Genomic DNA, 13,483 nt, shown 5'->3' with positions numbered 1-13,483 from the left:
TCAATCGGGTCAAAGGATCCATCATATAGGACAAAGGTCGGCATTTTAAACCCTTTAGGCAGCTCAACCCCCATAATTCCTTCCATGAACGGGTGTTGATTAGATACGGCCAGTATATCTTCTGTTGTACTCTTCCCTATACTTCGGATCTTTTCATCTAGATCCCTCAATTGTTCCCCAAACTCAATATCCTCAGGCCGAGTTTGGAGGTCATTCTCGACTCGGGATGGTTCCTGAAAAGATCCATCCCTGCTCCTTACGGTAAGGGACTTCTCCTGCTACGATCTAAGCTCCTTCAGGATTGTCTCGAAACAGTTCTTTCCCATTCTCGTCGTGGACTTCGATCAGGTCGGGATGGTGACCGTACGTGAGAGCCCAATATGCCGTTCCTTGGGCCATCACGTCGCCCTTCCTGGTTATGTGGTGGCGGGGTGCATCTCCTTACATGGGCCGTGCTGGCCCTGCTTTCGGTTCGATGATCGGACCTACCTACCCTCTCCAGTACAGGTTGGCGTAGTTGTTGTTGCTGCTGATGTGGGTGGTCTGCCTCCACCCGTAGTAGACACGACTTTATCATTGCATTTGTCTTTGCAAGTTGGAGCCGCAGATCATGCAATTGTGCATTGGTCGTAGGTGCGTTTGGGTTAAGATAGTACACTCTTGGGATGGCTGGTCGGGGTCTTAGTCCACCTCACTAGAGTCCCGATATCGGTGATGGTGGCAGGGGAGGGAGATTTTCCTCCATCAACGCCTTCGAAGGCTGCTACACTTGGGGTACCGCACCTGGTGGTAAGAGCATAGCTCGGGTTGTCTGACGTGTGACTGGGCCACCATCAACCCGACTTCCCTCCCGGCGGGAATTTCCCGTCGCACGGCTATTCCCAGGTCGGGAATTGTTTGCTGTATCGGTTACTATGACTTATGGCTTTGACGTTGTGTTTCCCATTGACGGCGCCAATCTGGTGCGGCGAAGTCTGAGCTGTTGTCCACCTGGCCAAGCTGATCTGCACAGGTAAACAACATAAAGCGAAAGAGTGTCAACCTGAGCCGGTTAGTACACTCTGATGCCTAAGTCAGACCTCTGCAACAGATAAATTCTAAAATCCAAAGACTTTGAAAGATATGAGCCCCCTATACCTGAGATAAATGTCACTATTTATAGGTTTAAATTACTAGAGTGGTATGGGGGTTTCCGTTTATGTACAGTAGTTCTGGTTCCATGTAGTCCTAGGTGTTGTTCCTAGATCTCGACATCTGTAGGGTTTAGAAGTCATGAAGAAAGCATGACCTTAACCGTGTCAGTCATGTGGTTAGGTTAGTTAACTGTATTAGGCACTCAAAGTAACGAGTCTGATCTGAGTGGACCAGCCCGATCTGAGCTGACTCGGTGACCGATTCATTGCTTCGGACCCGTCCGTCCGTCACTGGGTCAAACGGTTGAGTCTTATTCATTGTTTTGATTCTTATTTAGAGATGAACTGGTTCGGGTTCAACGGTCGGTTTAGCTACCGGACGGTCCTGCCTCTTGTTGCCTGCTGATTGGTTGATTTCAACTATGGTTCATCAGTACCCTTTTTCTTTAGTGCATTCTGATGTATGGGGGCCTTGCCCTGTTACTTCTAAGATGGGATTTAAATATTTTGTTACTTTAGTTGATGACTATTCTAGAGTCACCTGGATTTATTTAATGAACAGTCGTTCTGAGTTGTTTGCCATTTTTCGTGCTTTGTTACTGAAATTCAGACTCAGTTTAATAAGAATATTTGTGTTTTACACAGTGATAATGCCCTTGAATATTTTTCTGCTCCATTTAATTCTTTTATGGCTGACCGTGGTATGTTGCACCAGTCTTCTTGTTCAGACACACCCCAACAAAATGGTGTGGCTGAACGGAAGAATAGACATTTAATGGATGTGACTCGTTCCATTCTTTTTTAGATGAAAGTACCAAAATCTTTTGGGCTGATGCTGTTTTAACTGCCCGTTTTCTTATAAATCGTATGCCGTCTTTTGTGTTAAAGGGTGGGATTCCTCATTCTTTTTTATTTCCTACTGAACCTCTCTTTGTTTTACCGCCTAGGATTTTTGGTGTGCATGCTTTGTTCGAGATCATCGTCCAGGTCTGTCCAAATTAGATCCCCGGTCTATTAAATGTATTTTCTTGGGTTATTCACGTACTTAAAAAGGTTATTGGTGTTATTCACCAGTTCTTCGCAAATACTGTCTCTGCTGATGTTTACTTTTTTGAGTCCACTACTTATGATGATACATCTTTTGTTACTTCGGAATTGGATGAGGATCTTCCTTTATGTGTGGTGCAACGTACTGTTTCACAGGGTCAATCGGCTACTGGTCCATCTCCGCCGCCTTTGCCTCCACCTCCTCCTGTTCGGCCAGCCCGTCCTCCTGTTAAATTCACATTTGTTCAGCGTCCTAGAGATGATCTAGCACCCCCAGTCTCTACTGATCCTCCTACTTCAACTTCGTCTGTGGATTTTGTTCCTTAGTTAAGTATTCCTTCTTCTGATCTTGATGTTCCCATTGCTCTTCATAAGGGTGTTCGTAGTTGTACTCAACATCCTTTGTCTCATTTTGTTTCTTATACGCACTTATCGGCTAACTTTTCTGCTTGTCTATCTACTGTTGAGTCTTATCCTACCCCTAAGTCTGTTTCAGAGGCATTATCCCACTCTGGCTGGAGGACAGCTATGGAGGAGGAATTGGCTGCTTTGGCTGACAACCACACTTGGGACTTGGTACAGTTGCCTGCTGGCAAGAAGGCTGTTGGTTGTCGGTGGGTATATGTAGTAAAAGTGAACCCTGATGGCTCCTTGGCTCGTTTGAAGGCCTACTTGGTTGCCAAAGGTTATACACAGATTTATGGGGTTGCTTATTGTTAACAGAACACGATGGGATGTAATGCTTGAGTGAGTAATGATCACCCCAAGCTCTTCTATTTATAATATTGAAAAGAGAGGACAGAATTACAAATAGGCGATGTGGGACTAAAACCCACATAGCCGACTAAACAACTTAAGAATATAAAAGACAAATATACCCTTTCGGGTTTGACTATTCAACACTCCCCCTCAAGTTGGTGCACAAATATCACACATGCCCAACTTGACCAAATTAGGATGAAACATCTTTCCACTCAATCCTTTGGTGAAGACATCAACAAGTTGATCACTTCACTTCACAAAAGGTATACAAATCTGTCCACTTTCCAACTTTTCCTTGATGAAGTGTTTGTCAATCTCCACATGCTTGGTACGGTCATGTTGTACTGGATTGTGGGCAATGCTGATTGTTGCTTTGTTGTCACAGTACAACACGATTGGACGATGAACAAAACTACTAAGATCTTGGAGTAAACTTTGAACCCACAATAACTCACAGATTCCTTGAGCCATAGCACGGAACTCTGCTTCAGCACTGGATGTTGCCACTACATTCTGTTTTTTACTACGCCATGTGACAAGATTATCTCCAACAAACGTGCAATACCCTGAAGTAGATTTCTGATCAGGATTACCACCCCAGTCCGCATCTGTATAAGCTTCAATACGAAGATGATTATGCGGGGACAAGAGAATTCCTTTTCCTGGAGCTGACTTCAACTAGTAGAGAATACGAAGAACAACATCCATATGGTTGGAGTAGGGATCATGCATGAACTGACTGACAAGGCTTACCGCAAATGCAATGTCTGGTCTTGTGTGAGAGAGATAAATCAATTTTCTCACCAACCGTTGATAACGGCCCTTATCAATGGGAGTACGATCTTTCTCTTGTAGACGAGTATTGGCTTCCAAAGGAGTATCACAAGGACTACTCAACAATTATCTTGATACTTTTTCCCCTGTTGCCAAGCTTGCATCCGTTCGTCTTTTGATATCTCTTACCGCATCCCATCATTGGCCTCTTTTTCAGTTGGACGTGAAGAATGCTTTTCTTGATGGTGATCTCCATGAGGAAGTCTATATGGAGCAACCTCCTAGGTTTGTTGCTCAGGGGGAGTCTGGTTTAGTGTGCAAGCCTAAGAAGTCGTTGTATGATTTAAAACAATCTCCCAGGGCCTGGTTTGGGAGATTTTCGGATGTTGTTCTAGAATTTGGGATGATTCAGTGTGGCAGTGATCATTCGGTGTTCTACCGGCATAGCAAGGCTGGTAGGATATTTTTGGTGATATATGTAGATGATATAGTCATCATTGGTAATGATGTTGAAGGCATTGAGCAGCTGAAGGTACATTTGCAGTGTAAATTTCACACCAAGGATCTTGGTAAGAGAGCAACTTGCTGATGTTTTTACTAAGTCTTTGGGAAGTGTGAGAATTGATTATATTTGTAACAAGCTGGGCATGATTAACATCTATGTTCTAGCTTGAGGGGGACTGCTGGATATCGAGATTTGGCATCTCGGTATTAGCGCCAGGCACTAATCCCGAGATGGGTTTAGTGGGGTTATTTTGGTGATTTTATCCCTTCTTATCTCTTGTACCCTATTCTTATATTAATTAGTGAAAGGGGGAGTTCAACTTTCTATCGGTTGTTCTCCCTAAAGGATTGCAGCCTCTTCTCTTCTTCTTCCTCTTCTTCCTCTCCATCTTCTTCATTAAATCTGATTTTATTACACTTCTATTTAATTGTAAGGCTGTTATAGCCATCCCCTCGATTTATCTCAGTTGAATGAAAACACTTTTGCTTGTTGCAAGCCTGCAATTATATTCTTCTCAAGTTGTGCTTGACTCTTGAAGGGCTGAAGGAGCCTTGCTGGGAGAGCTAAATCCACCTATCCTTACCCTCTATTTTCTTATCCCCTTCTTCCAACTGTCTTCTGCACCGAATCGAGCCCTAGTTCTGCTGTGTTCTGTGACTTCTATTGTGAGCAAACAACTGCTGCTGAAGACCAGAAGTGTTCCACCAATCAATCTCTTGACTGCTGCTGCTGATCATCACCCGAAGAAGAATCAAGGTTCACCTCTGCAGATCTCTTTCTGCTCCTGCGATTTAATTTTGCTGCTGCAACTTGGGAGGACTACAACTGAATGATCCCTGATCAGAATTGGCTGAGTTTTGGAGGGCTGACCAGTTGGTTTTTAGGTTGGGAATATAGGTAAGTGAAGGAGAAGAAGATGGAGAAGAAGAAGAGAAGAAGAAGAGAACAAGAGAATGGAGGAATAATATTTCGGTTGTAACTTGTGTGTGTGAGAGATGTCTCTCCACAGCTATATTGATTCATTAGTAGAAGTAAAGGAATTACATACACCTCCCTAAGGAGGTAAACAGTAAAAAAGGGAAAAAGATAGAAATTACAAAGTAGGGCAACTAGTTAACAGGCTAGTTCCCAAACTACCCTTAGAACATAACTACTAGTAACTCTAACACTCCCCCTCAAGCTGGAGAATATATATCATGCATTCCCAGCTTGCTTAAGAGTGTACTAAACTAAGGAAAAGCAAGAGCTTTAGTGAAGATGTTTGCCAGCTGATCACCAGTCTGCATAAACGGAGTACAAATGTGGCCAGAATCAATCTTCTCCTTGATGAAGTGCCTATCAACCTCAATGTGCTTGGTTTGGTCATGTTGAACCGGATTATGGGCAATACTGATGGCAGCCTTGTTGTCACAGTAGAGTCTCATAGGGCCTTCAGTAGCAAATCCCAGTTCCTGAACAAGCCTTTTCAACCATATGAGTTCACAAACACCATGAGCCATAGCTCGAAATTCTGCTTCTGCACTAGATCTGGCTACAACATGCTGTTTTTTGCTTCTCCAAGTAACCAAATTACCTCCCACAAAGGTACAATAGCCAGAGGTAGATCTTCTGTCTGTAATGGAGCCAGCCCAATCAGCATCAGTGAAGCCTTCCACTCTCGAGTGATTGTGTTTGACATATAATAGTCCTTTCCCTAGAGAAGACTTCAAATACCTAATAATGCGGTACACAGCATCTAAGTGGCCACTCTTGGGAGCATGCATGAATTGGCTCACCACTCCCACTGCATAGGAGATATCTGGGCAAGTCATAGCAAGATAGATAAGCTTCCCCACTAGCCGTTGGTACTTTCCCGCATCAACCAAAGGAGAACCACAATCTTCTCCCAGTTTATGATTCTGCTCAATGGGAGAATTTGCTGGTTTATAGCCTAACATCCCTGTCTCTGTCAACAAATCAGGGACAAACTTTCGTTGACATATGTTGATTCCTTTCTTGGTTCTTGATACTTCAATCCCTAAGAAGTACCGCAAGGGACCCAGATCTTTGATTTCAAACTGCTGTGCCAGGTAGTCTTTCAGTTTACTTATTTCAGTTATATCATCCCCTGTGATCACAATATCGTCAACATAAACAATGAGGGCTGTGATAGTACCATTGCCCTGCTTGGTAAAGAGAGTGTGATCAGCTTGACTCTGGGAATACCCATTTCTCAGAATAGCCTGTCGGAAGCGCTCAAACCATGCCTTGGGAGATTGTTTGAGACCATATAGTGCTTTCTTGAGAAGGCACACTTTCCTTTCAGCTGAAGGCATTTTGAAGCCAGGAGGGGTTTGCATGTACACCTCTTCTTCCAAGTCACCGTGAAGGAAAGCATTCTTCACATCTAACTGGTATAAAGGCCAATCATTATTGGCAGCCAAGGATAAGAGGACTCTTATAGAATTGTGCTTGGCCATAGGAGCAAACGTCTCCTGATAGTCAATCCCATAGACTTGACTGTATCCCTTGGCAACCAACCTTGCTTTGTATCTTTTGACACTGCCATCAAATTTATATTTGATTGTATAGACCCATCTGCAGCCAACTGGGACACGTCCCTTAGGAAGGTCCACCAATTGCTAAGTACCATTCTTCTCAAGGGCCATCATCTCCTCAGACATAGCTTGTCTCCACTTTGGGTCAGACATAGCATCGATGACATTCCTGGGAATAGAAGCTGTAGAAAGAGTAGTAATAAAGGCCATACTTGTGGGAGAAAGAGCATCATAGGAAATAAACTGGGCTATAGGATTAGTGCAAGCTCTTTTCCCTTTTCTAACAGCAATAGGAAGGTCTAAATCACAAGGAGGAGAAGGGATGTCACCTGACTGAGAGTGATGAAGCTCAAGATGTGGATCTGGATCCAAAGAGGACTCTTGGTAGGTTTGCTTTCTTTGATTATGTATGCCTTCACCCTTTCTGTATGTAATGTGGTAATCCTCCTCCTTATTGGGACCACTTTCAACCACCAATTCTGTGTTCACATCTGATTGAGATTGATCACTAGTATTAACCACATCCACAGTCCTGAGTGTACCAATGTCAAACATAAAAGGAGAGATAGGAAGAGGAGAATGAAGAAAATCAGCAGCCTTTTCACTTCCACACTTCTCCCCCTGAAGAAGATGCTGAGAAGGGGCAAAGAAAGGAAGAGATTCAAGAAAGGTGACATCCTTTGAGATAAGACACCGGCGAGAAGAAGGATGATAACACTTATAGCCCTTGGTAGTAGAAGAGTACCCAAGGAAGAGACACTTGAGAGCTTTTGGATCAAGTTTAGTGCGGGCAGATTTGTTTACTTGCACATAACAAACACAACCAAAGACCTTAGGGGGAAGAGAGAAAGCTGAAACTTTGGGAGATAAAATGTCCAAGGGAGATTTGTAGTCAAGAAGTTTGGTAGGCATGCGATTGATGAGGAAAGAAGCAGTGAGAAGAGCAGCGGACCAAAAGGTTTTGGGGACATGCATACCAAACAAGAGACTACGGGTGACCTCTAATAAATGGCGATTCTTCCTCTCAGCAACCCCATTTTGTTGGGGAGTGTCAACACACGCTAGCTGATGGAGAATGCCATTATCAGTAAAGAAGTTTTGGAGACCACTAAACATGTATTCCCCCCCTTTATCAGATCGAACAACTTTGATCCGGGTGTCAAACTGAGTAAGAATCATCTGATAGAAGGTTTTAAACGCATCACAAACATCACTTTTATGTTTCATCAGAATAGTCCAAGTAGCATGAGAGAAATCATCAATAAAGGACACAAAATAATGATAACCAAATAAAGAGGTAGTAGGAGAAGGTCCCCAAACATCAGTGTGCACAAGATGAAAAGGAGCAACAGTTCTATTACCATGATATGGATAAGAGGAACGACAATGTTTGGCAAACATGCATGGTTCACATTGAAAAACATGAGAAGAAACAATAGAAGAAAATAAGTGAGGCAATTGTTTCCTCATTACAACAAAAGATGGATGGCCAAGACGCCGATGCCATAACATAACAGACTCCACAGAACTACTCTCAGTATGACCACACATATAAGACTGAGCTGTGGGCAGAAAAGGGTCAAAAAAATAAAGGCCTTGCTCTTCACGTCCACTACCAATAATCCTCTTCGTCACCAAATCCTGAAAAAGACAGTAAGAAGGGAAAAATGTGACGGAGCAATTCAAAGATTTTGTCAAGTGACTCACAGATAAGAGATTAACTGTAAGGTTAGGAACATGAAGAACAGAAGAAAGAGAAATAGACGAGGTTATAGGAATACTACCCTTACCAGAGATGGAGGATAGGGAGCCATCAGCTATTCTAACCTTATCCTTACCAGAGCAAATGGTATAGGAATCATAATTATGGGACGACTCACCATATGGTCGGAGTACCGAGTCAATGACCCAAGACTAGGCTGCGTAGAGGCTGAAGTAGAGACATGTAAGGCCGAGGATGATGAGGAGCTGGCTACAGAAGGTGTAGAAGATGTGCTAAGCTGTGACATGACCCATCGAACAATTGTCTCCATAAAGGTGGGGTCATCCGGTATAGTATCTGCCTCAGTCATCACAGAGTGAGCTCGGGCTCCCCTTCTACGGCCACCACGACTACGTGTGCTAGGAGGACGACCATAAAGAGACCAACACCGATCCTTGGTGTGTCCAGTTCTCCCACAATGGTCACATTTAAAACGGTCCCAACCAACACTATTGGCACCCACTGTCTCTACTATGTTGGCTACCTCTCGGCTAGGCCCCGAGCCACGACCACCACCACAGGTGTCGAGGGAAGAACTGGAGTTGAGGGCTGACCTCTCAAGAGAAGATACAGAAGCTGGCTCCATAGCAACACGTCTAGTCTCCTCACTCTGTAAGTAACTACAGACCTCACTAAGAGATGGGAAGGGAGACCGGCCTAAGATCTGAAGTCTGATAGGCTCATAGTCAGGATTCAGACCACCAAGAAAGGTAAAGACACGCTCTTTTTCAAGAGTCCGATAGACCTTAGCCTCATCCTCTGGGTCCTTCAAGTGAAGATCTCTGTAGTGATCATATTCCTCCAAGAGGCCAAGAAAGGCATTATAGTACTCAGAAATGGTCCTATCACCTTGTCGCATGGAGTTGATCTTTTGGTGAAGCTGGTAGACCTTGGCAGAGTCTCCCACCCGATCATAAGTTTGTGAAACACTGTCCCAGATGGCCTTGGCAGTCTCCTTTCTTATAAACCTCCGTCCAATCTCAGGGGTTATAAAGAAAATCAGCAATGTCATGACTGTAGAATTGTCGGCTTCCCATTGTTCATAAGTAGGTGAGGTAGGCTCAGGAGCCGTAATGGTACCGGTAATATAGCCAAGTTTCCGTTAGCTTCTTAGTGAAAGCCTTACGGAGTGTGACCAATCCAAATAGTTAGTGCCATCAAGTTTCACAAAGGAAATCTGTGTAGGCACATTCTCATAGACAACTGGAGGAGCTGTGGGGAGAGGCTGTGAGGTAGCCGAACCAAGTTCAGATGTAGGTGTATCAGCCATAGTGTGTGGGAAATAGAACTTGACCATAAACAGATAACAGCCAGCAAGGGGGAGTGCACACTCAACCCACAGAAATTATCCCAACACACAAAACAGAGATTCCAGCAAGAAAAAAGCTTCACTCCCACACTCCCCAATAAGAAAAAGCAGCTTAAACAAGCTCCAATACTCACATACAGATATTCATAATCACTTCTCAACCAGACAAGAAGCCCAACATACCCTAAATGCAAGAACAAGGACAATACAGCATTATCGGGCTTACCTGGGCAGAAAATCTGTCACCACGAAACTGAGGTGGGCTCAAAAGATGCTCTCATCCATCAAAGAGGACCACAAGCACAATAAATAGGACCCCTGTACGATCCTAGTGGGCTGGTCCAACAGTCAAACCCATGCTGAAATGAAGCTGAGCCATGGATTCAACCTTGAACTGGCGGAAATCTGGGCAGCAGAACAGTTCCAACGAAACTGAGCTATGCTTGAACAATACCTTCATTCATCAAGGAGGCACACTTGGAGCATAGAAGGGACCCTTGTACGATTCTATTGAGCTATTCCAAGCTCCAAAAAGATATCGAAAGAAGGACTAAGATGGTCTGCTGCAACCTTGAACTGGCAGAACCCCAGGCTGCTGCTTGGTTTACTTGAAAATAACTTCAAAGGAGCTCCACACTATCTCAAGGACCATCTTCAATCACCAAATAGGTTGTAGAAAACCTATGTCATATTACTTCAGCAAAGGATTTACATATGAACCTCTTCTTTGAAATCCTAGAACTCAAAGGATTTCAAAGAGAGGGAAAAAATGTGGAAAAGAGTGGTGATACGACTCTCAAACCTTTTGGCTCTGATACCAAGTTGGTTTTTAGGTTGGGAATATAGGTAAGTGAAGGAGAAGAAGATGGAGAAGAAGAAGAGAAGAAGAAGAGAACAAGAGAATGGAGGAATAATATTTCGGTTGTAACTTGTGTGTGTAAGAGATGTCTCTCCACAGCTATATTGATTCATTAGTAGAAGTAAAGGAATTACATACACCTCCCTAAGGAGGTAAACAGTAAAAAAGGGAAAAAGATAGAAATTACAAAACACAGCAACTATTAACAGGCTAGTTCCCAAACTACCCTTAGAACATAACTACTAGTAACTCTAACATGACCCCTGTCAAGGAGATCAACACTCGATCCCAACTTGAGACCCTGCTGCTGGCTGGTTTGGCCTGTAGGCCTTAACCTTCTATTTTGGTGCAGCCTCTAGATCTCTCAATCTCACCATCAGAATTGATTGGGATTTTCTGCAGAGCTTCTCCCCTATACAAACACCACTTGACCTGAGTTTGGTCCTATTCTATTGGCTGATTTGGCTTCTACAGATAAGTCCTCTTTACCTTCTAATTTGGTGAACTGCTGATAACTTGTGATCTAGCCCCCCTAAGTCATTCCTATTTGGAGAGTTTGTTGGGAGTCTTAAGACCTGCAGTCGACCTTGAAATCTGCCCCATTGAGTGGCTGGATTTTGATATATAACCTTGGCCTTACTTCTGAATTTCAGCCCTTGTTACACCCTGCTATTGGGATTTTTCCAAGTTGACTGCTGAGAATTATTGTGGGTTAATTGGGACTAAATCTGAATCTTACATTACCTTTCTAACTGATACCATCGTATCAATATCGGTCATGGTCGATCCTGATACATTAATTCATGCCATTGACCTGATTCAATCTTGATTTGAATCGACTGATCATATATATTCAGAAAGGAAGGCAGATCTTTTTAGGTCTTTTGGAGTTTTTATGCCAAGAAACTTGTAGATTTGGTGAAACAGTGAAACTTCTATATTTTTTTGTGTTTTTGGTGACCAAAGAAGAAGATTACCAATGTGTATTTTGTGGTTCTTGTATTGAAACCACATGGCACATTTTTTTATCGTGTGATTGGACCGAGCTTGTCTGGACTGTAGGTCCTTTGGGCTTGAGAACACAATTTATCTCCTCTCCCTCGTTGGAATAGCTTTGCAGAGTTGGCAAAGTTGCAACAGTTGGGTTCCATTCACCAGACGTAGTTCAAAAAGTAATTGTCTAAGGTTGGACCATTACCTTCTCACCTTCAGGTTAGTTGCTTCCTTAGCGGTCTCAAGGATTATATATGGGCTGATGCCATGGCTGGCCAGCCTACTTCCTTGTCGGCAGCAATTGGTCTAGCTAGACTATTCAAAGCCCGTAATATGATGTAGTGACAAGTTACCCTCGCACCTGAAACAAAAAAGGGTTTCCTTCAAGGATACCCTATTCAGGTAATTCGTCTCTACCAGTAAGGAGGATGACACCAACAGAGCTGGAAGAGAAGATCGAAGGGGCTCTGTTATAATTGCAACGAATGCTTTGTGCCCGGATATCTTTGCAATCGTTTGTTCGTGAGTGAAGGAATAAATGAAGAAGCTGGTGGTGACGATGGCAAACCAGAGGAAACTACAGCAGAGGAAGTATAAGAAACCCCTGAAATTTCTCTCCATGTACTATGGGACACACGTGCCGCAAACAATGCAAGTTCGAGGGACAGTTGGGCGAATTGCCACCACAATGTTGATCGATTCAGGAAGTACTCACTACTTCATGAACGAAACACTAGCCAAGAAAACCGGCCTTCATCTGGACCAAAGTAACCGATTTGAAGTGATGGTTTCATCACTACAACAACTGGCAACGGTTAAAAAAATTACCATTGCCTAATATTATTTATCACAACAGTAAATATACCACCGTCGCTCAATATAATTTTTTTTTAACAAAGGTAAATATACCACCGTCACCACATCTCAACTAGAGCGACGGAAAATATATTACTGTTGCTAAATATTATTTATTACAACGATAATATAATAACCGTTGCTAAAAATGATTTTATAATATTCAACTGTCGCCGAATATAATCTATAAATACCTGAAGTTTTTTATCGTAACGGTAAATATTAACCGTCGCAGAATATAATATCCAAAATTACCTCAGAGGTTTTTATTGCAACTGTAGAATATAAACCGTAGCAGAAGATTATTTTTTACGGCATTAAAATATTAACCGTTGCCTAATTCTATTTAGGGAAATTATCAGCGCCACCCCCTGACGTTTGCCTATATTTTAAAGCACACCCACTAACTACCATAATATCAACCGTTACCCATTTTTGAACGGTGTTAACTTCTGAAATTCCTTTGACCAAAATACCCTTTACACTAAATCATAAAAAACCTAGCCTAAATCATTTCTTACCATTGACCTTCAACACCAGCCCGGCGTCAACTGATGAAGCTCTATAGTGTTTGATGGTAAGCTCCGCTCAGAGGTGGAGAATGCCTTTGATGAAGAACAGGCTGTCTTCAGCCATGAAGGATGTCCATGGTACAGCAAACGGGTTCTGGTATCCAACTGCCTTCTCTCCTGTGAAAGTATATGCTCATGTTATTAATGGGCTGGTGAGATTGGAGTATCATGTGCAGGCGGTGGAGTTTGTGTTGAACATTGTAGGGAGGGATAAGGCATTGGATGCTCAGAATTTAGCCATCAAATAGAATAACTCTTGTTTCTTTCTTGAAGCTGTGGATTCTTTGAAACTAGGAGTTCTTTGAAATGCAGAGCTGAGTTTGGGAATGTGACTATTGGGAAGCATTTGTCTTCTATTTGAATTTTATCATTGAT

The 13,483-nt window shown here is 42.9% G+C and overlaps 1 long non-coding RNA gene across 1 annotated transcript in view; it reads left to right on the top strand.

The window, feature by feature from the left end:
- Positions 1–13,212, top strand: part of LOC122656817 — a 28,514-nt gene extending 15,302 nt beyond the window's left edge. Inside the window, exons 3-4 of the long non-coding RNA XR_006332175.1 lie at positions 6,291–6,301; positions 13,097–13,212. This is a non-coding gene — a long non-coding RNA (uncharacterized LOC122656817). The remainder of the gene's footprint in view (positions 1–6,290; positions 6,302–13,096) is intronic.
- The last annotated feature ends 271 nt before the right edge of the window (positions 13,213–13,483 follow it).

Source organism: Telopea speciosissima, chromosome 3 (assembly GCF_018873765.1).
Source record: "Telopea speciosissima isolate NSW1024214 ecotype Mountain lineage chromosome 3, Tspe_v1, whole genome shotgun sequence".
NCBI classification, from domain to species: Eukaryota; Viridiplantae; Streptophyta; class Magnoliopsida; order Proteales; family Proteaceae; genus Telopea; species Telopea speciosissima.
The sequence above is the reverse complement of the archived record's forward strand: the minus strand, read 5'-3'. Positions and strand labels throughout refer to the sequence as shown.